Here is a 23,140-nt window from a genome sequence, read left to right as displayed (position 1 = left end):
AATTTTATGTCTTCAACAGATAGCACATTTCCTAACAAGTAACAATTTAGTAAGTCCTTATTAAAACCCCACAGACAACTAGAGGTTTTATCTAAGAAAGACCTAGAGCTATGATAACTAACTCTATGCAGTTTGGATCCTGAGAACTGCTCAAGTCAAAAATAAAGTTGCTTTGTGAGCCTTTCAGAATTCTTGTCCTAAAACCCTGTTGAACAACACAGTTCTCCCTCTAACTCTGAGGTCTATTTAATTTTTCTAACTGTGGATTCCTGTATTTAATTTCTAGGGTACCAAGTTTTTCTATACTTAACTCTTATTGTCTGTTTATAAAGGACTCAGTCTTTAGGAAAAAACATGAAATTCATGTATTTATTCAGCCTTTGATGTACTTGTTTTATATAGCTACTCAATGTTAATGTCAACTAATGGATCATTGCTGCATTAAAAATTCAATTTCCAAAAGCTTAAAAGATTTTGTGAAAGTTCTGTGGGGGGAGAATATGTTTTAATATGAAAAAATAAAAAGGAAATGCTTTGATACTATTGTCATTAATACACCACAAGCAGTTTGGTGAGGGAGCATTTCATTGAGAAAAGGAAGCAGACTTGGATGAGGTAGAGCTCTATTTCAGTGAGCTGAAAATCTGACCAAGTGAAGTCTGTGTTATTCAGTGGAATGTTTTTAATAACCCTTTTAATGAAATTGGGCTCATGTTTTTCCTCTTCACTGCTATGATAAGGAAGCTATACACTTTTGGCCTCAGTAATAATATAGTAACTTTATTTTTACAATGACTACTTTTATGTGGCACTGAGGATTGAACCAAGGGCCTCATGCATGCTAGGCAAGTGATCTACCACTTGAGTCACATCCTCGATGACTTCCTTTATGTATTTTATTATTGGTATAATGTGTAAGTGGTGGGTTGACAGAAAGAGACTAAGAGAATGAAAAAGGAAAAGATAAAGAACGAAGGAAATAAAGAAAAAAAGAAAAATAAGCAAGCAAGGCCAGTGCTATGATTTGAATGTCTCCACCAAAACTCATGTTGAAATTTAATCTCCATTGTAATTCCTTAAAATGGAAACTTAATCTGATTATGGAATTTGGAGGTGGGAACCTTTAAGAAGTCATGTTAAATGAGGCCATAAAACTAGGGCCCTATTCCTACAGGACTATGGCTTTCTAAGAAGGAAGGAGAAGAGACCTGAGCTAGAATGTTCTGTTTTACCCTGTGATGCCTTGGGACTGTAAAAAGTATCTTCACCAGCACCAGATGTGATCACCAAATCTTGAGCTTTTCACTCTTCAGAACCATGAACTGAGTAAACCTTTATTCCTTATAAATTATTCAGCCTATGGTATTCCACTATAGCCACAGAAAATGGATTAAGACACCTAAGAGATACAGTAGTCTTGTATTTATGAGAATTCTTTAACAACATCCATTTTTTGTTTGCATTTACTCTGTGGTTGTCTTGACAATTGTTTTCCATTTCACTGCTACTGAGTTAAGACAATGTCCTTGTATTTATAAAGTTATATCATTGTGTAGAGTAATGCCATCATGTAGACATATTTGTAAAGGTAAGGGCCTGACTTTGGTAATGTGTTTATAACCTCATTCAAGAGGGCAAGAAAGGCCTTCCAATGGCTCCATTTAGATTCTCACTATGGAAAACTGAAGGGAACAGTCTCCAGGTACAGTCTTAAATTTTTGGCTCCCAAACTAAATCCCATCAGAAGATCCGTTCTGTTTTAACGGCAAACAAATGAATCTAGAACACAGTAGAATTTTTTTAGAATTTGTGAGAACTTTACCTGAGTGACAGCAAATTGGGCAATTTTCCTAGATTCTTTATGTTATTGTCTTTTTAGCTGATGCTGCTGTTCTCATCCCACTGAACATGTGTGCATTTTGCCAGCAGTGACCTAGAGAGGAAAGAAGAAAACAGTACTAATTCACAGTCCATATTTACACAACTTACCTCCTTAATGGGGAGAAAGGCAATAAAAAACTAATGCATGATATATCTTAGATACAAATAAGTGTTCTGAAGAAAATTAAATAGGAAGTGGGATTAGGGAATCCTAAAGGCACATATGTGTAGGCATTTATGCATGCATACATATGTGTGTATGTGTGTGCATGTGTGCGTGTGGAACGAGTGCCTAATAAAATGACATTTGAGCCAAGATCTTAAAGAAGTGAAGGGTGAGCTTTGTAATGACACCCTTTGACTCAGGCAACAGGGCAACTGACCTGTGCTCTGCTGCTTAGAGGGCTCCACATACCACAAAGAAACACAACAAATTTACTAAAGTATACATGGGTGCTTCTATCACCCAGGGTCTGTCACTCAGTACTGGCACAGACAGCTGGCGACCCTAATCATCTCTTCTCATGAATAAAACTGCTCAAGCCCCAGGGTTACTCTTGTCAAAAACCTCTGGTAGCATGATTACAAAAGGCCAGACTGTCACAATGCCATAGCATGACAGCACAGTGCTGCTGTTCATGTTTAGAGAGAATTTGAGCAGCGGAGGTGCTCAGATAAATGAAATATTAATTGAATTGTCCGCTCTTTCCTCTTAGAAAGGAATAGATCCTGGCACAACAAAAAATTATTTCCCATTATTTTCCAATGACTTCCTTCTCCTGTGTCTGCTTTGTGTTTCTGGAGGTACTCACAAATGTGCTCCATTTTTCACATTGACAATCAGGTGGACATTGAACACTATAATGGTTGATATTTTTCTGTGTATAAAAATATTTAGAACATTTTCAGTAAGGTTTCAAAAATTGGCTTGATTAAAATTTGTTTTTATAATTTTGATGTTCAGTATTTAGTATTTATAATATTTCTTTTTATTTTAATTGATAATTAAAAAAATTTTAAGTCACTTCTTTGAAAACCTGAAGAATAATATTTTGACATTTGTCTTTCTCTTTAAAATATATTCAAATGTTGTATATTTTGAATATAATTACATTTTATTTTTAATCCCTTTAGATCTTTATGGTCAACAAAAATGATATATAAAATAATCTTAATTATGAAAACAATGATTTTGCTGAAAAAAGAAAAAATTTTAATGGATTTAAACATATACTAATTTATGAATTATGTGAATGATTATTATTTATTTAAATACTGCTGTTCCATCAGCAGAATACCCAAATGTGCACAAAATTATTAAATTTAGTAATCTTTGGTACTTTCTCATATAATAAGTATAGATTTACACTTAAAAATTGTCATCATGAAGGCAAGAGGGAAGAATAAATTTTATTTGGCAGTTTGCTGTCATGTCTTATCATTTTAACCATAAGAGCTATGCATTGTTTTTCTTTTGTCCTGGGCCCTGCAAATGTGATAGGCAGGTCTGGAGACCTGCAAAGATCTCAGGAAAAATGTTCTGGGTTGACAGCAGAGCAAACACAAGGGCTGGGTCTTAGCTGGAACTGCTGAAGCAAAATACCATACACTGGGTGGCTTTCTCATAGCTGTAGAGGCTGGAAGTCCATGCTCAGGGTGCCAGCATGGTCAGCTCTAGTGAGGGCCTCTTCTGGCTTGCAGATGGTCTGCCTTGCTTACACATGTCTCTGTGTGTATGCGTATGTGGGTGTGTGTGTGTATGTGAGAGAGAGAGAGAGAGAGAGAGAGAGAGAGAAAAGAGAGAGAACAAGCAAGATGTATGGTATCTCTTCTTATAAGGGTACTAGACACCGCCTTCATGACCTCAGGAGGTCAAGTTTAGCTATAGTGAGACAGAGATGAACAAAAGGTGGGTAGTAGAAAACAAATCAAGGCAGAGGTCAAATAATCTAGGTGTGCTATTGTAAGAAATCTGAATTTAATGATAGGGAGCCTTTGGAGAATTGAGAGGAGGGAAGTGGTACAAAATGCATACATATATATTATATTTATATATATATATTTAAAATATGTACATTAAAATATATATTTAAAATCGCTCAGGCTGCTGTCAATCCTAGAGACAGAAAAAAGTCAGTACTTTATTACACTTTAGACAGAAGATGATGAATGGCTTGAAGTGGGCAAACAGTGGTGGAGATGGTGAGAGGTCACTGGAATTGGGATTTCTAGTGAAGTTAGAGTCAACAGGACTTGCTAAGACAATTGTGGAATGTGAGGAAAGGAGGGAAATGGTGGTGACTCCAAGGCATTGTGGAATGATTTTTGGATGAATAAGTGGTGCCATTTACTAAGATGGGAACATTGGTGGCCAACTGGATTAAGGAAGAAAATCTAGAATATTATCTTAGATTAAACTTGAAACCCTTTCTAGACACCCAGAGGTAGTGTCTAGTAGGCCATTGGATATTTGAGTTTGGAATTCAAGAGAGAAATCAGGGATTCTAGGACTGTTGGGACTCAGGACATAGGCAGCATTTAAAATCTTGGAAAGGATATAATTGTCTAGGAAGTGAATGGGGAAAGAGATAAAAGAATAGAAGTCTTTTTATGTTTAAATGTCAGGAAAGAAAGGAGTCAGAAAAGGAAAGTGAGAAAAAGCCACCAGTGAAGGAAAACCAGAAGAGTGTGGTATTCCAAATGCCAGGCCAAGAAAATATTTCAAGAAAGAGAGAGATATATTTAGTATTATAATTATATATTTTATATCAATAACTGCATTTGAATTTCAGCCTATCTTGATTGTATCTGGAAAACATAATGGCATTTCAAAGCCCCACATTTTTGAAACTTGCCTTTATCTTTTTCATTAAGGATGGATTTGGTTTCTTCTTGGAATTCTCTATATAGTTCTACTTTCATGCTAAAGTTCTGTTCAGCTGGCTCTTTAAAGAAGGTCGTGTGTGTGTGTGTGTGTGTGTGTGTGTGTGTGTGTGTGTTTGTGTGTGTATGAATTAGTCTCATCTCAACTCCATGCATACTGAACTACTAGTACTTCTATAACAATTACTTGTCTTTAGGACTTTGTGTATATTCTTTCCTCTACTTCCCCTTTCCCTTTAGTAAGAACAGTTTCCCTGTTCTTACTTTCCTTTAAAGTCTCAACTTACAAGTCACCTTCTGCAGGAAGCCTTCCCTGGCCCTGCAAACTAAGCTTTGCTCCTACTAGTTGGTCCTGGGTTACCCCATATTATTTATATCCATCAGTTACTCTTTTTTTAATCATCATTTTAATCCCTTCCAATCAATGTACAATTCAATGGTTTTTTTAAAACAATTTTTATTAGCATATATTAGTTGTACAGAGTGGTTTCATTGTGACATTTACATATGTACTTATAATGCACTTTAATTAGATTCACTCCCTCCATCATTCTCCCTCATTCCACCCCCCACCTTGGTAGAACAATTTCAACAGGTTTCATTGTTCTATTTTCATACAAATATACAAAGTACATTGACCAATTTGTCTTTCTTCAGCTTCTCCACTTACCCTCTTACTCCCAGTGGAGCTTATCCCCAGACAGGTACATATCAGTGATTTTCCAATTAAAGTAAATTTTTATTTATCTTCAGATAAATATAAATATGTTCCAGTCATTCTTAAAAGTTCATTATCTTCATTATCTATAGGAAGATTCAATATTCTTAAAATAGCAGTTCTTCCCAACTTGATCTACAGATTGAACACAATCTTTTTTTTTTTTTTTTTTTTTCATTTTTCTTTTATTATTCATATGTGCATACAAGGCTTGGTTTATTTCTCCCCCCTGCCCCCACCCCCTCCCTTACCACCCACTCCACCCCCTCCCGCTCCCCCCCTCAATACCCAGCAGAAACTATTTTGCCCTTATCTCTAATTTTGTTGTAGAGAGAGTATAAGCAATAATAGGAAGCAACAAGGGGTTTTGCTGGTTGAGATAAGGATAGCTATACAGGGCATTGACTCACATTGATTTCCTGTGCGTGGGTGTTACCTTCTAGGTTAATTCTTTTTGATCTAACCTTTTCTCTAGTTCCTGGTCCCCTTTTCCTATTGGCCTCAGTTGCTTTAAGGTATCTGCTTTAGTTTCTCTGCATTAAGGGCAACAAATGCTAGCTAGTTTTTTAGGTGTCTTACCTATCCTCACCCCTCCCTTGTGTGCTCTCGCTTTTATCATGTGCTCATAGTCCAATCCCCTTGTTGTGTTTGCCCTTGATCTAATGTCCACATATGAGGGAGAACATACGATTTTTGGTCTTTTGAGCCAGGCTAACCTCACTCAGAATGATGTTCTCCAATTCCATCCATTTACCAGCGAATGATAACATTTCGTTCTTCTTCATGGCTGCATAAAATTCCATTGTGTATAGATACCACATTTTCTTAATCCATTCGTCAGTGCTGGGGCATCTTGGCTGTTTCCATAACTTGGCTATTGTGAATAGTGCCGCAATAAACATGGATGTGAACACAATCTTAATTGAACTCCTAGCACATTGTTTTTCAAAAAAATTATTCTAAAGCGTATGTGGAAAAGCAAAAGATTCAGAACAGCTAACACCATATTAAAGAAGAGCAAAGTCAGGGCAGTGACTTGCTATTAAGCAATAGTAATCAAGACAGTGTGGTATTGGTGAGAGAATGGACACATGGATCAATGGAGCTATGTGTAGGAAGCAGAACTAGATCCACATTAAATACAGTCAACTGACTTCAAACAAAGGCAATAAAGTGGAGAAGAGATAGTCTTTTCAACAACTGGACATTCAAATGCAAAAAGCTAATCAAAACATAGACCTTATCTGTCCACAAAACTAATGCAAAATGGATCATAGATCTAAATGTGTAATTCAAAACTGCAAAGTTCTGGAAGATGATGTAAGAGAAAATCTAGATGATCTTGGGTAAATTGATGAATTTTTAGACACAATCTAGGAAAGATGCAATTGATAAATTGGCTAAAATTAAAAACTTCTGCTATATGAGACATCATCCAGAGAGTGAGAAATCAAGCCATCGACTGGGAGAAAACATTTGCAAGGACATATCAGATAGAAGCTATTTTATAAGATATACAAAGAACTCTTTTTTTTGTGGTACTGAGATTTGAACTCAGGACCTCGTGCTTGTACTCTATGACTTGAGCTGCTCTACCAGCCCTTACAAAGAGCTCTTAAAAAGTCAACAATAAGAAAATTAACAACTAGACTGAAAAATGGACTAAAGACCTGAACAGCCATCTCACAAAAGGAGATATATAGATGGCAAAGATGTGAAAAGATGCTGTGAATTAGAATAACAGGGATATATCACTACGCACCTATCAGGATGAGGAAAATCCAAAACACTAGCACCTAATGCTGACAAGGAAGTGGAGCAATAGGAACTCTCACTGCTGGTGGGAATGCAAAATGGTGCAACCATATTTGAAGAAAGAGTTTGGCAGTTTCTCATAAGACTAAATACATGCCAGATGTGACATACACCTTTGGTTCTAGCACTTGGGGAGCAGAGGTAAGAGGGTGTAGTAGAAGGCCAGCCTGGGCTAACCAGTAAGTTCAAGGTCAGCCTTAACTATGTAGTAAGACCCTGTCTCAAAAAAACAAGGGCTGGGGATATAACTCAGTGGTAGAGTGCAGGCTAGCACACACAAGGCCCTGGGTTTGATACACAGCACCACAAGAAAACAAGCAACAAAACTAAACATACTCTTACCACACCACCTGGAACCTGCATTCCTTGCTATTTACCCAAATGAATTAAAAACTTATGTCCACACAGAGACCTATTCACAGATGTTTGCAGCAGCTTTAGTCATTATTGCCAAAAGTTGGAAGCAACCAAAATGTACTTTAGGAGCTGAATGGATTCATAAGCTAGTACATGTAGACAAAGGAATCAGTGCTGAAAACAGATGAATTATCAAGACATGAAAAGATACAGAGAAACATTAAATGTATATTACTAAGTGAAAGAAGCAAATCTGAAAAGGCAACATACTGTAGGATTCCAACGATGTGATGTTCTGAAAAATTCTGGAAAAGAGAAAATTTAGAGACAGTAAAAATATCAGTGGTGGTCAGAGGTTAGCAGGAAGGTAGGGATGAATAGGCAGAGCAGAGGACTTTTAGGGGAGTGAAAGTACCCTGTATGACATGTAACGGTAAATACAGTAATTATACATTTGTTAAAAGTCATAAGATATAAACTACCAAAATGAACTCTTCTGTGAACTATGGATGTTGGTTTCTAATGATATGTCAATGTGGATTTATTGATTTTACCAAATGTACCACTCTGGTGTGGGGTGTTGATAGTGGGGGAGGCTGTGTGTGTGTGAGGAAGCAGGGGATATAAAGGAACTCTCTGTACTTTCTGTTCAATTTTGTTGTGAATTTAAAACTACTCTAAAAAATCTATTTAAAATTATTTCCATTTTGTTTACTTCTTTTTGTTTAGTGTATTAAAAGTCATGGCTCCAAGTATGTGTGTGTGGTGGGTAAAATCTCGCCCCTCTTTCTCCATCTTGCTGGAAGCGAGAGTATCTCTTTGCTAACATCTATGTTGGTCTGATGTCTAAAAGTATCTCAGAAGAAACCAATTATGCAGTTTCAGAGTAAAAAACTGCATCTTTGAATTTTAAGTCAGGAAATATGAATCTAAATCAGTTTAAGAACTGATAAATGTAAGAAAACACTTAGAAACAGTTTACAAAAAGACATCACCAGACTTTACGCCCAATTTCAAAAAAGGCACAGTCTAAATTCAGTATCTAGCTACTCTCTTAGGTTATATCTTCTTACCCCCCCCAGATCTCTGGGGCCTCCTGGCTTTCCAGAATTGCTTTCATATCTGCTTTACTCAAGTTTGCACTTTTTTTTTGATTGAGACGGTCTGCTCTGGGCTGTGTCCTGCTCTTGGCTAATATATCACAGAGGAAAAATGGACAGTAAAGAGTAAATGTATTATGTCTGCGTGTTAATGAGCTTCTGTAAATGATGACTTGGTTCACAGCAATGACTCAAGTGACAGAAATCTAGGTACTCTGACAGGGTGGTGGAGATGGTATTTTTAGGTAAGTTAGAGTTTTGATCTTTCTGAATCATAACATTGAGTTAGTACCTAGTGTTCTTTCTTTAGGATCAACTGTATCAACAGATAAGTGTTTTTCATTTTTCTTTTATTAATACAAATTAATTGGTTTCAATTTCTAAGTTTCTACATATTTTCTGTAAAATGGCAACAAATAAAAGTGAAATGATTATGTCATCTTTTCCATCTCTATTAGTCAAGGAGAAATGATGGCAGTTAACCTTTGCACTCAAGAACTCAGGAGCATTTTTTGGTTTGTTAAGTGTCCTTGTTTTATGTACTTGAACACTGAAAGTATCTATACGGAACTTGTGAGGGTTTTCATCTGTTTGAACCTAGGCTAATTTTAAAACATGAACATGACATTCCAGAAATCTCCAAAAATTAGAGGTAGGACCACCTCCTGGAAATCAACTCAATAATGTGAAGTGAAATAGAATTTAGCAGTTAAAAATCTGCTTGAAAGTTTATGATAGCATATGTTACCTTAATAATTTGACAATATATTTCGTGATGAAATACCAGTTTTCCACTTTTTTGACACTCATAGAAAGAGGGGAGTTGGTAGGCTTGGCATAGTAGCTCATGCTTGTATGCCAGCTACTTGGGAGGTAGAGATAAGAGATTGGGAGGATCACAGATCAAGTACAGCCTTGGGGGAAAAAAATAAGTGGTACACCATCTCAAAAAAAAAAAAAAAACCAGCTGGGTGTGGTGCTGCATGCTTGTCATCCCAGTTACACAGGAAGTGTAATAGGAGGATTGCAGTCCAGACCAACCCAGGCAAAAATGTGAGACCCTGTCTCAAAAATAACCAAGCAACGTTTTTGAGTTGTGGCTCTAAGAGCCCTTGCATTTTCCTAAAAAAAATTATAACCTATTTGAGTCAATTCTAAAGAAAATTATTCAACAACCCAGCAAAAAATAAAAACAAGAAAAGTAAACCAACGCACAATATTTTTATTGAGGCATAGCCCTAGATCTTCACATTTTTATCTCTGAGAGATGCTGTCTTTAATACTAACTTACAAGCAAAACTGTGGAGCACAGTGCTATGACTTACTGGGCATCATTAGAACTGAAGTGTCACTGTGTAACAGACCAATTATTGAGATGGGCCCACAACTGCGTAGATGAAGAAGTCTAATGAAACAGACATATTTACACAAGTGGTTCTGCCTTATGATCCCAGACTTGGGATGGTAATGTTCTATTTATTTCAAAGCCAGGGGCATCTGCACTTGTCCTAAGAAACCAGACCACTATTAAAAATCCTCTCTGCCTCATTTAGAGAAAAAATGCATTTAAGTATAACTGTATAACCAAAATGCAGAGTATAATGCATTTCTATTATGTAAGTACTAGATACTGACAATGTCTTGATTATTGGCGTGGGCAAGAGATTTTCAATACCTGAAAATAATTACAGAAGTCACAGCAGCTGCATAACTTTCTGCTCTAATTTCTTATTTGCTGTTGGAAAGCAAATTCATTTATGGTAACCAAAAGATGTGTTAGGGGGTTATTTCATACATGGGAGATTTTCAAAGTCCTGCAATGGTGACATTGATATAGTGCCACTACTCTGTTATAACCTTTGTATATTATTTAAGTGTAACAAATACTTCATTCATTGCTTGCCCTAAGCTTTGCATCTGGTGACATTCTTGCTGCTGTGTTAATATCAGGTCTATTAAGCTGGACCTCATGGTCCATTACCCTTTCTTTAGATTTGACCCCATGAAGTTTAGGGGTCTTGAGCACAGTGTGAAAAAGCAAAGGATTTCACTCTCACCCAAGGAGCTCATTAGAACTTTATAGAAACACAATAAATACTCACACAGTACTAACATTTGCACTGAAGGATGCTCACCAGACACACAGCCTGGTGTCAGAAGGTACCATTGTTCCCTTTATCCAGGCCTGCACACTGGTTTAGCTTGCTAACTCAAAGCACTGCTCATTTGTAATCTGACTTTTTTTTCTCTTTGTAGGAAAGACTCATTTGCTGCTATTTTAGCATTGTGGGATTTTTCTCCACTTTTCTGGGTCTTAATCCATTTCTTAATGCTTGCACTTAAATTCTGGAATTTGAATCAACCTTCACAGTTCATGAAGAAGTTCCAATGAAAACTGCAGAGAGTAATATCTGGCAAGGAGACTTTATTCTTTCTTTATGAAATTATAAAAATTTAATTAAAAAATTATAAAATTATATATAAATTATAATTCATTAATCCCATTTATCTTATTATATTCAGTTTTAATATTGCAGGCAAATACAGTTAGGTTGGTGTATGAGAGAACTGTCACCCATACAGGTACTTTAGCTTTAATTTTAAAGTCTAGAGTGCATTAGCCTTCTGATACACCTTACAATATTTTTATATTTTATAGCAACAAGTCATGCTATTACATAGAGCAACAAAACCTTGATTATATCATAGTGCCATGTCCAATCACTACCATAACTAAGTTTCTCTCATTCAAATATGCTTCAGATCAACTGTCCTGAAATACTTTCTTTCATGGTCCTGTAAGCAGCATGAAATGGGATTTCTATCCAGAAGTAGACACAAGTTGTTTCTGAGAAGTCCTTTTTATTAGGAATGGCTTTTATGAGGTAAAAATCTCATAAAATTCAACCTACTATTCAAATTAGTCAGATTTTCTTGGGCAGAATGCCTCTGGAACTCCCTACAAAGACCCTTTTCCTTCCTCTTATTCTGCAAATTACTTAGTGAAAACACTGGATTATACAAAACAAAAGGGACTTTTCTCCACTTGTGTCAATCAAGATTTGATAGTTTTGTTTTTATTTCTAAAGCAAGAAAATGAAGGAACAGTTTTGTTTTACAAAGTCTAGACTAATCACCTCACCTCCACATAATTTTCCAAGAAAATTTCATTGGAGGCTTGGGAAAAATATTGGCATCTCAACAATTTCCAATTGATGACCATGTGATAAGGCTGAAATCCAAGGCAAAATGACCATTTTATTTTACCAACCAGCTGCTCTTGAAAAAGAAAGATGCTTTAGAATAAGGGGGCATACTTATTTTTGTCAGATCCAAGAACGTTTTCTGATCCTCTCTTATGTGTAAGGGACTTTACTATTCATATTATGGATTCAAAAATGACTAAGATTAGGAGTCACTAGGCTGGTGAGATAGAACCAAATAACCATGATACAATATAGTCACATGAACCACTTTTAATGGAGGATGAGCTGCAGCAGAGAGAAGTAGAGAGGATGGAAGAAGAAGGGGGGAGAACTAAGCTTTGAGGGACAATTTCTCTAGCGGTTAGTGTGTATGTGTGTGGGTGTGTAGCAGTTGCAGCAGATCGCACAACATGAGGAAAGACTCAGGTATGAAAGGTCACAGTGTATTTAGGAAGTAGCTTGTGCAGTGTGCCTGAGACAGAGGGCCAGGAGATGAGGGCTTGATAAGAAGTATGCTTAGAAAAGTAATTTGAGGCCAGAGCATGAAGGATACCGTGTTAAGAAGGAATTTAATATTTTGTCTGATAGCACTTGAAGATTTTAAAGATACATTGAAGGAATTGAAAGAAGCCACTAATACAGTCAGATCGATGTGTTATGAAGGTCATTGATGGCAAGGTAGAAGATTATTTGGAAAGGAGAGTAATTAATTCAAACGGAGTGAAATAGAGGTTATTGTAAGAACCCATGTAGGCAATCCACGAAGGCTAGACTAGGGAGATGGAAAAGGATAAGAAATCATATATTTAGGAGACATTTATGATATGGAATTAATATAACTTAATGGTCACTACATCTCCACCTGGAGACGGGCAGTGAGGGAGAATACAGTCTAGAGATAAGCCCAAAGCCTAGTTTGGGTGACTGTATAAATGGTAACATAGAAAGGCAGATCTTAGAGTGCATAGTAATTATGAATTCAGGCAAGCTAGTTTGAGGTAGTAAGTAGAGGAAAATTAAGAATTATTGGAAATATCTGTCTAAAATCTAGAAGAAATGTCAGGTTGAAGATGAACTTTGGGAACCATTTTTATGAAGGGAAAGTGGAAGAGATGAAATCATTTGCAGAGAAAGGTGTAGGAGACACAGAAAATGTTATGTTGCATATCATCTCCAAATGACTGGTAGCTTTCTGTGGGGCCATGTTGTGGAAGAATTTAAGGTTACTTCCAGTCAAAGTAGGAAAAAGCTCCATGAATGATGAACAGTGTCTAGCATTGGCTCCATAGTAGGAAGAGAATGCACCTATGTCACATGTAAGCCCTCCCCATCACAAGAAGGAGGAGGCTGGAGGACAGACCCGTGGAAAACACCATCCTTAAGGAATAGTGGAAAACTTATGTATCAAAAGAGTAAGAAGAACAATCATACAGTGAAGAGGAAAATGAACCAGTTCATGTTACCGGTGGCATCTGGAGACATCATATTCAATTAATGTTTATTGAAGGAATGGATGAGTTAATAAAGCAAGGGTTGATGTTTACTGCATTTTGAGCCATATAAAAAGTCAGTGGCATGATTTATAATAGCCACTACCACCAGTATTGTACTTTGGGCTAAAGGAATTAATGCTTTAGTTAAGTTTCTTCAAAAGAGCATGCACTTTTCTCATAAATAGAAAAATTATTCTAATGTCTGAACATTTGGGATATTGGACTAATAGTATAGAAAAATCATGAAAACACCAAAGTTAAAAGCCTGGGTGATATGATGTAGAAAATTAAATTGAGAAATTAAGTGTAGAAAAGAAAAAATGGAAATGAAGGAAAGCTACTACTAAGAAGAAACCCAGAAAACAGTAAGCTAAATTCTCCACTTTACCCATTAAAACATAAATTCTCTTAAAGATGAAATGAGAAAGGATTCTCTATCTACACAGATAATGTGGAGAATGAATTAAACATGTCCAGCATGCAGTAGGCATGCACTTTTCAAAAGAGCATGCACTTTTCTCACTTGTCACATAAATATAAAAATTATTCTAATGTATGAATATTTGGAATACTGGGCTAGCAGTATAGAAAAATCACAAAAACACTAACAAGATTAAAAGTTTGTATAATCTACCCAGCTCCTCAGGAATCTTATATTTGAAGAGACTTCTTTGCCCCTGAAATTGGAGTCTACAAAAAATTAACTAATCATCCACTTGATACTTTTTCATGGGTTCCAAACCCATGTACAACATTGGTCATCCTGGTACAAGTATTTGGCAGGATAATGGAAAAGCTGGAGAAGATTTAGAAACAAGTAGAATATAATGGCCACCCATGAAGAGGGACAACCATTTGGAATGGTATTATGGCTGCTGGATGGTAGTAGGGCATAGGAGAAAGGGCCAACACAAAACACCAACAGCTAAAATATTCAGCAGTCATAATAAAAATGGTGAGATAAATTCCAAAGAAGGGAGGAATTACATCTATTCTTATCACAAAGGAGAAGAATAGACTCTGGAAAAAGTAGGATTTGCATTGTTCCTTAAAGGAAAAACACATAAAATTTTAGTTGGATGTAAGGCTTGAGCAAGGGTGAGAGAAGGAAAGGTCTGTCAAGTTCTAGGACAAAAAATGTAGGCATTGAGACATGGAAGATACTTGTGGAGTCTGTTTCATCACCTGATTTCCTTTATCTTGTCCTTCTGTGCCATCTTTAGGTTTGGGCCAGGGTTCTGAAAGAAGTGCATAGTGTCCCTGTGTGTGTTTGTATGCCATATGCTTCAAGAAGTTAGTAAGAAGTCAGTACAAGATTTTGTAAGCTTGCTTCCCTTCCCCCAGCTCCTGGAAGGAAGAATTTGCTGATGTAAGTCTGAAAATCTCAGGGGACCTAAACAAAAGAACCATTTGCTAAGCACAGGGAGGCATTAGTTACTGGACATGTGCTGTGAGGAGGGGCTGGAGAAGACATCCTGACATGTCTGAACTTTTGGTAGATTTAAGAATTATAAAATATGAAGGGTATGGCTCGAATGGTAGTCTGCCTAACAAGCAAGAGGCCCTAAATTCAAATCCCAGTACTGCCAAAAATTTTAAAAAAGGGAAAATATGACTTATCTTTAGATAAGGCCTCACTTTTTTTTTCCTCCAGGAAGCACAATGTTTATGCAAGTATTTTAATTATTCAGATGTGATGTACCCTGCTTACTGTCCTAAGAGAAGTCCTGAGCTGGTGATATAAATTCAAGTGTTTCTGGATGAGAGGCAGAGTAGCCTTGCTTGTGATAAATGCTGGACTTTCAACTTTCATTTCCCAGAATTTTATATGTGTCTTGATAGTAAAGTCTACATTTGAGGCTTCTTTTTATCTTTCACAAACCAACCATTTTACTTTACTAATTCAGTATTCTGTGTTGATTGACAATTATTGCCTGGTCCTCTACTTTACCCAGCATTGTTTAACTATGTAACACCAAAATAGATAAAGCTCTGAGAAAATATTTTCACCATCTCAGGGATAATGGTTTTATTAAAACATTTTAAAATCAACATATATTAGTTGTATAAAACAATGGGGTTCATTATGGAAAAGTTATTTTTAAAAGTATAAAATTAACACATATTTCACACTGGCCAACAGTTGAAAAGAACCTAAATATCCATTAATAGATAAATGGAAAAAATGGGGTTTATACATACCACACAGAATTTTATCCAGCCAAAAAGGAAATAACATTCTGATATATATTGCTTGAGTAAACCTTAAAAATATTCTAAGTGAAAGAAGTCAAACAACAAAGACCACATATTGTATAATTCTATTTATATAAAATTTACTCCCAAAAGGAAAATCTATTGAGGCAGAAAGCAGATTAGTGGCTACCAGGAAGTAGAGAGAGTGGTGAATGAGTAGTGAATGCTTATTGTGTATGGGATTTTCCAACTGAGGTGATAAGGTCCTGAACTAGATGGTAATGATGGTTACACAGCATAGGGAATGAAAATAATGCCATAAATTGCACAATTTAAAGTAGATAAAATGTAAGTGCTATGTATACATTACTACAAAAAAATTAATTTAAAAAATAATTCACTTTCATTGTAGGAAATTTATCTCTCAGAAATTTCTTGAGAGTTAGGGTATCAGATAAAATACTACACTTACAATTGTTCATTGTTTGAAATTTAAATTTAACTATGAAACTGCAATATTTGCTAAATCTGACAACCCTATTAAGAATATAAATTTTGAGGTTTTTGCAAGATGGAGGATAGCTGAGAGATCCTAGAACTCTGAGCTCTCACAAGTTTGAAAGAAAACTTTAGGTTTGTGGTAGCAAGGGTAAGGGTACCTGGTTTCTCTGCCAAGTAAGACATTGTCAATACATAGGCAGACCAAATGTACAATGACTAACCTTTAAGTTAGCTTTTTATAGCACAAAAGAGCCCCAGAAGCCCAAGAGTTGGGGTTGCCAACTGCCATACTAGACCACTGGGGAGTGGCTTCAGTTTTTTTCTTTTGTCTTCTCTCTCTTTGAAGAGCAAAAACTCAATGCAAAGAACTGCAGGATGAGTTCTGAAAGCACTTAGCTTGCCTGGGATCCACCAAGATTAGTGTGTGCAGAACCTCTGATTGCTGTTTGCAACCCAGGCCACCAACTCCTGAGGTGACCGAGAAATTATAACTCACTCAGGTGAACATGCCACACTGCCAACAGTCCAGGAAACTGCATAGTTCAATGCAGCTTGTGGGCATTGATTGCATCCCTCCTGGACAAAGAAGTTGGCCTAATAATTCGAGTGAAATCTCCTACCTTGCCTAGTGGGGGAAGGGCAGCTCAGCAAACACCCTCTACAAAGTGCTGGGTTGATTGAACACATGTGGGAGCAGGGCAGCTCCAACATGTTCAACTATCTTGGAGAAACTAGTAATGAGCTGAAACTATCTGTCTTCACAGAAAAGAGTGTTCTGTTTGCTCAACTTCAGGTCCCAGGCTTACCTGGTGGGTGGGAGAGGCTAGTCAATGTCCACAGATGAGTTCCTTGCAGGATCACTTTGGAGAACCCACTTATGTAAACAAGCTGACCCTGACTGCCAACCCCCTAAGAAGATCCTGGGCTTAAACATCCTGAGTGGAACCCCTCAAACTTGTCCAGTAGAAAGGGGCACCACTGACTGCCACCCAGGCTAGCATACCAATCCTAAGGAGGGGCAGGGACCAAGAGAAAGTCCCTATCAGAAGGGACAGCAAGCAGATTAGAAATCAGTGGGAAGTGCCCAGTGCACTCATTGAACTCAGACAAAACCTACTCCTCTCCACAACAAGGAAGGAATTTAGACTAAATATATATTTTCCATTCTGTTGAAATTTTAATTTGCTTAGTCCTCTTTTGTTCCCTTTTCTTTTCTATTCCCCTGCATTTTTCTTTCCTTTTTTTTCTTTCTTCTTTCTCATTTTCCTCTCATCACCCATTTTTTCCCCTCATTGTCCCTATCTCCTCTACATTAACCACTTACCAGGTAGTCTATTATACCAGCTTTCACATTCTCCCATCCTTCCTATCCCTCTGCCATCCCTGACAACAGCATTCTCCTCCACAATGACTGAAATACACCCTTGTAAATATTAGGACCTTGTTACCCTGTATCCCCCACACTTCATATGTCTTTAAACCTCTTCTCCCCTGTCCCCATTCTTTCCTTTCCATCTCCCTATCATTTTTATTACTTAAGTTTTAATCTCTATGCAAACAACTTTTATTTTCCCAATACCCACTGTTTACAGATAATATTGCCAAGGGTTTTATATACTATGTAAATAACTGGCTTGACATTGAATCCATGAATGTATTATTACTAAGTTACACCTCCAGGTCAGTGAACAGAAATGTCACAACAGAGCATAGAAATTAAGTCAAGGGAAAGATAGTCGGTGATTAAGACCCCCAACTAACTAACTGACAACACATGAGCAAATCTCAAAACAGAAACATGGGAATAAAAGAATGCAGGGGTATATGACTACTTCAAAAGATTAAGAATCACAAAATAGAGGATTTGATGGACAGCAAAGGTGATGAATCCTTAGTTGATGAGGTCAAAAGAATGACAACCAGAGTGTTTAAGAAACTTAAAAAGGACCTAAAAAACAACTCAATGAATCCCAAGAGAATACAGATTAAAAAAAAAAAAAAGAAGACACAGAAATAACTAAATAAACTCAAAGAGGATTTTAATAAACATCAGAACAAAAGCAAGGAAACTGTAAAACAAACAAACAAACAAAAGAATCAAACCAAAACCCTGGAAACAAAAAGTTCCTTAAGTGAAATAAAAAATACAATTGAAAGCCACTCCAGCAGACTAGAATAAGTGAAAGACAGAATTTCATGGCTTGAAGACAAAATAAATATTAAAGAAGAAACAAAACAATACTTAGAGAAATGGCTTAAGATTTGTGAAAGGAATACACAAGAATTCTGCAACTCTATCAAAAGACCAACCCTGAGAATCACAGGCATTGACGAAGGAGAATAGGTGCAAGTCAAAGTTAAAGGAAACATAATCAATATAATAATAGCAGAAAACTTACCAAATCTTAAGAAAAAGACATCAATCCAGGAGGCCTCTAGGACACCAAACAGATATGACCAAAATAGAACCACTTCTTGGCATATTATAGTTAAAACAATTAGCACAGAGAACAAGGAAGAATATTGAAGGCTGTCAGAGAGAAAAATTAAATAACATATAAAGCTAACACCACTAAAATAACAGTATATTTTTCAACAGAAACCTTAAAAGCAAGAAGGGCATGGAGGGAGGTATTTTTAACATTGAAAGAAAACAATTTCAAAGTCAGAATACTCTACCAAGCAAAGCTATCATCACAATTGAAGGAGAAATAAAAACCTTCCATGATAAACAGAAATTAAAACAATGCACTTCAATTAAACCAGCACTTCAAAACAAACTCAAAGAAATCCTACACACAGAAGATGAAAACAAACAACCACGGATGATTATTTTTGAACCTCAAGAGAAGAATAGACAAGTAGAGTAGCACAGAATCAATTGTACACACACAAACCCTCACACAACAAAAACAACTAAATGGCAGGAATCACCACACTCTTCTCAATATTAACATTGAATATTAATGGACTCAACTCCCCCATCAAAAGATGTCCACTGGCAAACTGTATTTAAAAGGAAGACCCAAAGATTTGTTGTTTATTTTATTTTTTTTTTCTTTTATTATTCATATGTGCATACAAGGCTTGGTTCCCCTGCCCCCAACCCCTCCCTTACCACCCACTCCAGCCCCCTCCCTCTCCCCCCCACCCCCTCAATACCCAGCAGAAACTATTTTGCCCTTATCTCTAATTTTGTTGTAGAGAGAGTATAAGCAATAATAGGAAGGAACAAGGGGTTTTGCTGGTTGAGATAAGGATAGCTATACAGGGCATTGACTCACATTGATTTCCTGTGCGTGGGTGTTACCTTCTAGGTTAATTCTTTTTCATCTAACCTTTTCTCTAGTTCCTGGTCCCCTTTTCCTATTGGCCTCAGTTGCTTTAAGGTAGCTGCTTTAGTTTCTCTGCATTAAGGGCAACAAATGCTAGCTAGTTTTTTAAGTGTCTTACCTATCCTCACCCCTCCCTTGTGTGCTCTCGCTTTTATCATGTGCTCATAGTCCAATCCCCTTGTTGTGTTTGCCCTTGATCTAATGTCCACATATGAGGGAGAACATATGATTTTTGGTCTTTTGGGCCAGGCTAACCTCACTCAGAATGATGTTCTCCAATTCCATCCATTTACCAGCGAATGATAACATTTCGTTCTTCTTCATGGCTGCATAAAATTCCATTGTGTATAGATACCACATTTTCTTAATCCATTCGTCAGTGCTGGGGCATCTTGGCTGTTTCCATAACTTGGCTATTGTGAATAGTGCCACAATAAACATGGATGTGCAGGTGCCTCTGGAGTAACAGTCTTTTGGGTATATCCCCAAGAGTGGTATTGCTGGATCAAATGGTAGATCGATGTCCAGCTTTTTAAGTAGCCTCCAAATTTTTTTCCAGAGTGGTTGTACTAGTCTACATTCCCACCAACAGTGTAAAAGGGTTCCTTTTTCCCCGCATCCTCGCCAACACCTGTTGTTGGTGGTGTTGCTGATGATGGCTATTCTAACAGGGGTGAGGTGGAATCTTAGTGTGGTTTTAATTTGCATTTCCTTTATTGCTAGAGATGGTGAGCATTTTTTCATGTGTTTTCTGGCCATTTGAATTTCTTCTTTTGAGAAAGTTCTGTTTAGTTCACGTGCCCATTTCCTTATTGGTTCATTAGTTTTGGGAGAATTTAGTTTTTTAAGTTCCCTGTATATTCTGGTTATCAGTCCTTTGTCTGATGTATAATTGGCAAATATTTTCTCCCACTCTGTGGGTGTTCTCTTCAGTTTAGAGACCATTTCTTTTGATGAACAGAAGCTTTTTAGTTTTATGAGGTCCCATTTATCTATGCTATCTCTTAGTTGCTGTGCTGCTGGGGTTTCATTGAGAAAGTTCTTACCTATACCTACTAACTCCAGAGTATTTCCTACTCTTTCTTGTATCAACTTAAGAGTTTGGGGTCTGATATTAAGATCCTTGATCCATTTTGAGTTAATCTTGGTATAGGGTGATATACATGGATCTAGTTTCAGTTTTTTGCAGACTGCTAACCAGTTTTCCCAGCAGTTTTTGTTGAAGAGGCTGCTATTTCTCCATCCATCGTATATTTTTAGCTCCTTTGTCAAAGATAAGTTGCTCATAGTTGTGTGGCTTCATATCTGGATCCTCTATTCTGTTCCACTGGTCTTCGTGTCTGTTTTTGTGCCAGTACCATGCTGTTTTTATTGTTATTGCTTTGTAATATAGTTTGAAGTCAGGTATTGTGATACCTCCTGCATTGTTCTTTTGACTGAGTATTGCCTTGGCTATTCGTGGCCTCTTGTGTTTCCATATAAATTTCACAGTAGATTTTTCAATCTCTTTAATGAATGTCATTGGAATTTTGATGGGAATTGCATTAAACATGTAGATTACTTTGGGGAGTATCGACATTTTTACTATGTTGATTCTACCAATCCATGAGCATGGGAGATCTCTCCACTTTCTATAGTCTTCCTCAATCTCTTTCTTCAGAAGTGTATAGTTTTCCTTGTAGAGGTCTTTCACATCTTTTGTTAGGTTTACACCTAGGTATTTGATTTTTTTTGAGGCTATTGTAAATGGAATCGTTTTCATACATTCTTTTTCTGTTTGCTCATTGTTAGTGTATAGAAATGCTAATGATTTTTCTATGTTGATTTTATATCCTGCTACCTTGCTATAGCTATTGATGGTGTCTAGAAGCTTCTGAGTAGAGTTTTTTGGGTCTTTAAGGTATAGGATCATGTCGTCTGCAAATAGGGATATTTTGACAGTTTCTTTACCTATTTGTATTCCTTTTATTCCTTCTTCTTGCCTAATTGCTCTGGCTAGGAATTCCAGTACTATGTTGAATAGGAGTGGAGATAGTGGGCATCCTTGTCTGGTTCCTGATTTTAGAGGGAATGGTTTTAATTTTTCTCTGTTAAGTATAATGCTGGCTGTAGGTTTGTCATATATAGCTTTTATAATGTTGAGGAACTTTCCTTCTATTCCTAGTTTTCTTAGAGCTTTTATCATGAAATGATGTTGGATCTTATCAAAGGCTTTTTCTGCATCTATTGAGATGATCAAGTGGTTTTTGTCTTTGCTTCTGTTAATGTGGTTTATTACGTTTATTGATTTTCGTATGTTGAACCACCCCTGCATCCCTGGGATGAAGCCTACCTGGTCGTGGCGAATAATCTTTTTGATGTGTTGCTGAATTCGATTTGCCATTATTTTGTTGAGGATTTTTGCATCAATGTTCATTAAGGAGATTGGCCTATAGTTCTCCTTTTTGGAGGTATCTTTGCCTGGTTTTGGGATAAGTGTAATAGTGGCTTCATAAAATGTGTTTGGCAGTTTTCCTTCCCTTTCTATTTCATGGAACAGTTTAAGGAGGGTTGGTATCACTTCTTCTTTAAAGGTCTGATAGAATTCAGCAGAGAATCCATCAGGTCCCGGACTTTTCTTTTTGGGGAGACTCTTGATTGCTGCTTCAATTTCATTTTGTGTTATAGGTCTATTCAGGTGATTAATTTCCTCTTGGTTCAGTTTTGGATGATCATATGTATCTAGAAATCTGTCCATTTCTTTTAGATTTTCAAATTTATTTGAATATAGGTTCTCAAAGTAGTCTCTGATGATTTCCTGGACTTCCATGGTGTTTGTTGTTATCTCCCCTTTTGCATTCCTAATTCTACTAAGTTGGGTTTTTTCTCTCCTCATTTTAGTCAGGTTTGCCAGGGCTCTATCGATCTTGTTTATTTTTTCAAAGAACCAACTTTTTGTTTCATGAATTCTTTGTATGGTTTTTTTGGTTTCTATTTCGTTGATTTCAGCTCTTATTTTTATTATTTCTCTCCTTCTATTTGTTTTGGGATTTGCTTGTTCTTGTTTTTCTAGGAGTTTGAGATGTATCATTAGGTCATTGATTTGGGATCTTTCAATCTTTTTACTATATGCACTCATGGCTATAAACTTTCCTCTCAAGACTGCCTTAGCTGTGTCCCATAGGTTCCGGTAGGTTGTGTTTTCATTTTCATTGACTTCTAGGAACTTTTTAATTTCCTCTTTTATTGCATCGATGATCCATTCTTCATTAAGTAATGAGTTATTTAGTTTCCAGCTGTTTGCATGTTTTTTGTCTTTACTTTTATTGTTGAGTTCTACTTTTACTGCATTGTGGTCAGATAGTATGCATGGTATTATTTCTATTTTCTTATATTTGCTGAGGCTTGCTTTGTGCCCTAGGATATGATCTATTTTGGAGAAGGTTCCATGGGCTGCTGAGAAGAATGTATATTGTGTAGAGGTTGGATGAAATGTTCTGTAGACATCTACTAGGTCCACTTGATCTATTGCATATTTTAGATCTTGGATTTCTTTATTGAGTTTTTGTTTGGATGACCTATCTATTGATGATAATGGAGTGTTAAAGTCTCCCACAACCACTGTGTTGGCGTTTATATATGCTTTTAGGTCTTTCAGGGTATGTTTGATGAAATT

At 36.6% G+C, this 23,140-nt stretch overlaps 1 long non-coding RNA gene across 1 annotated transcript in view; it reads right to left on the bottom strand.

The window, feature by feature from the left end:
* The window catches only part of LOC141425740 (uncharacterized), a 162,314-nt gene that overhangs the window by 88,676 nt on the left and 50,498 nt on the right, over positions 1-23,140 (bottom strand). The window contains exon 2 of the long non-coding RNA XR_012450822.1: positions 1,823-1,933. This is a non-coding gene — a long non-coding RNA (uncharacterized lncRNA). The remainder of the gene's footprint in view (positions 1-1,822; positions 1,934-23,140) is intronic.

This window comes from Castor canadensis, chromosome 8, assembly GCF_047511655.1.
Source record: "Castor canadensis chromosome 8, mCasCan1.hap1v2, whole genome shotgun sequence".
Taxonomy (NCBI): domain Eukaryota; kingdom Metazoa; phylum Chordata; class Mammalia; order Rodentia; family Castoridae; genus Castor; species Castor canadensis.
The sequence above is the reverse complement of the archived record's forward strand: the minus strand, read 5'-3'. Positions and strand labels throughout refer to the sequence as shown.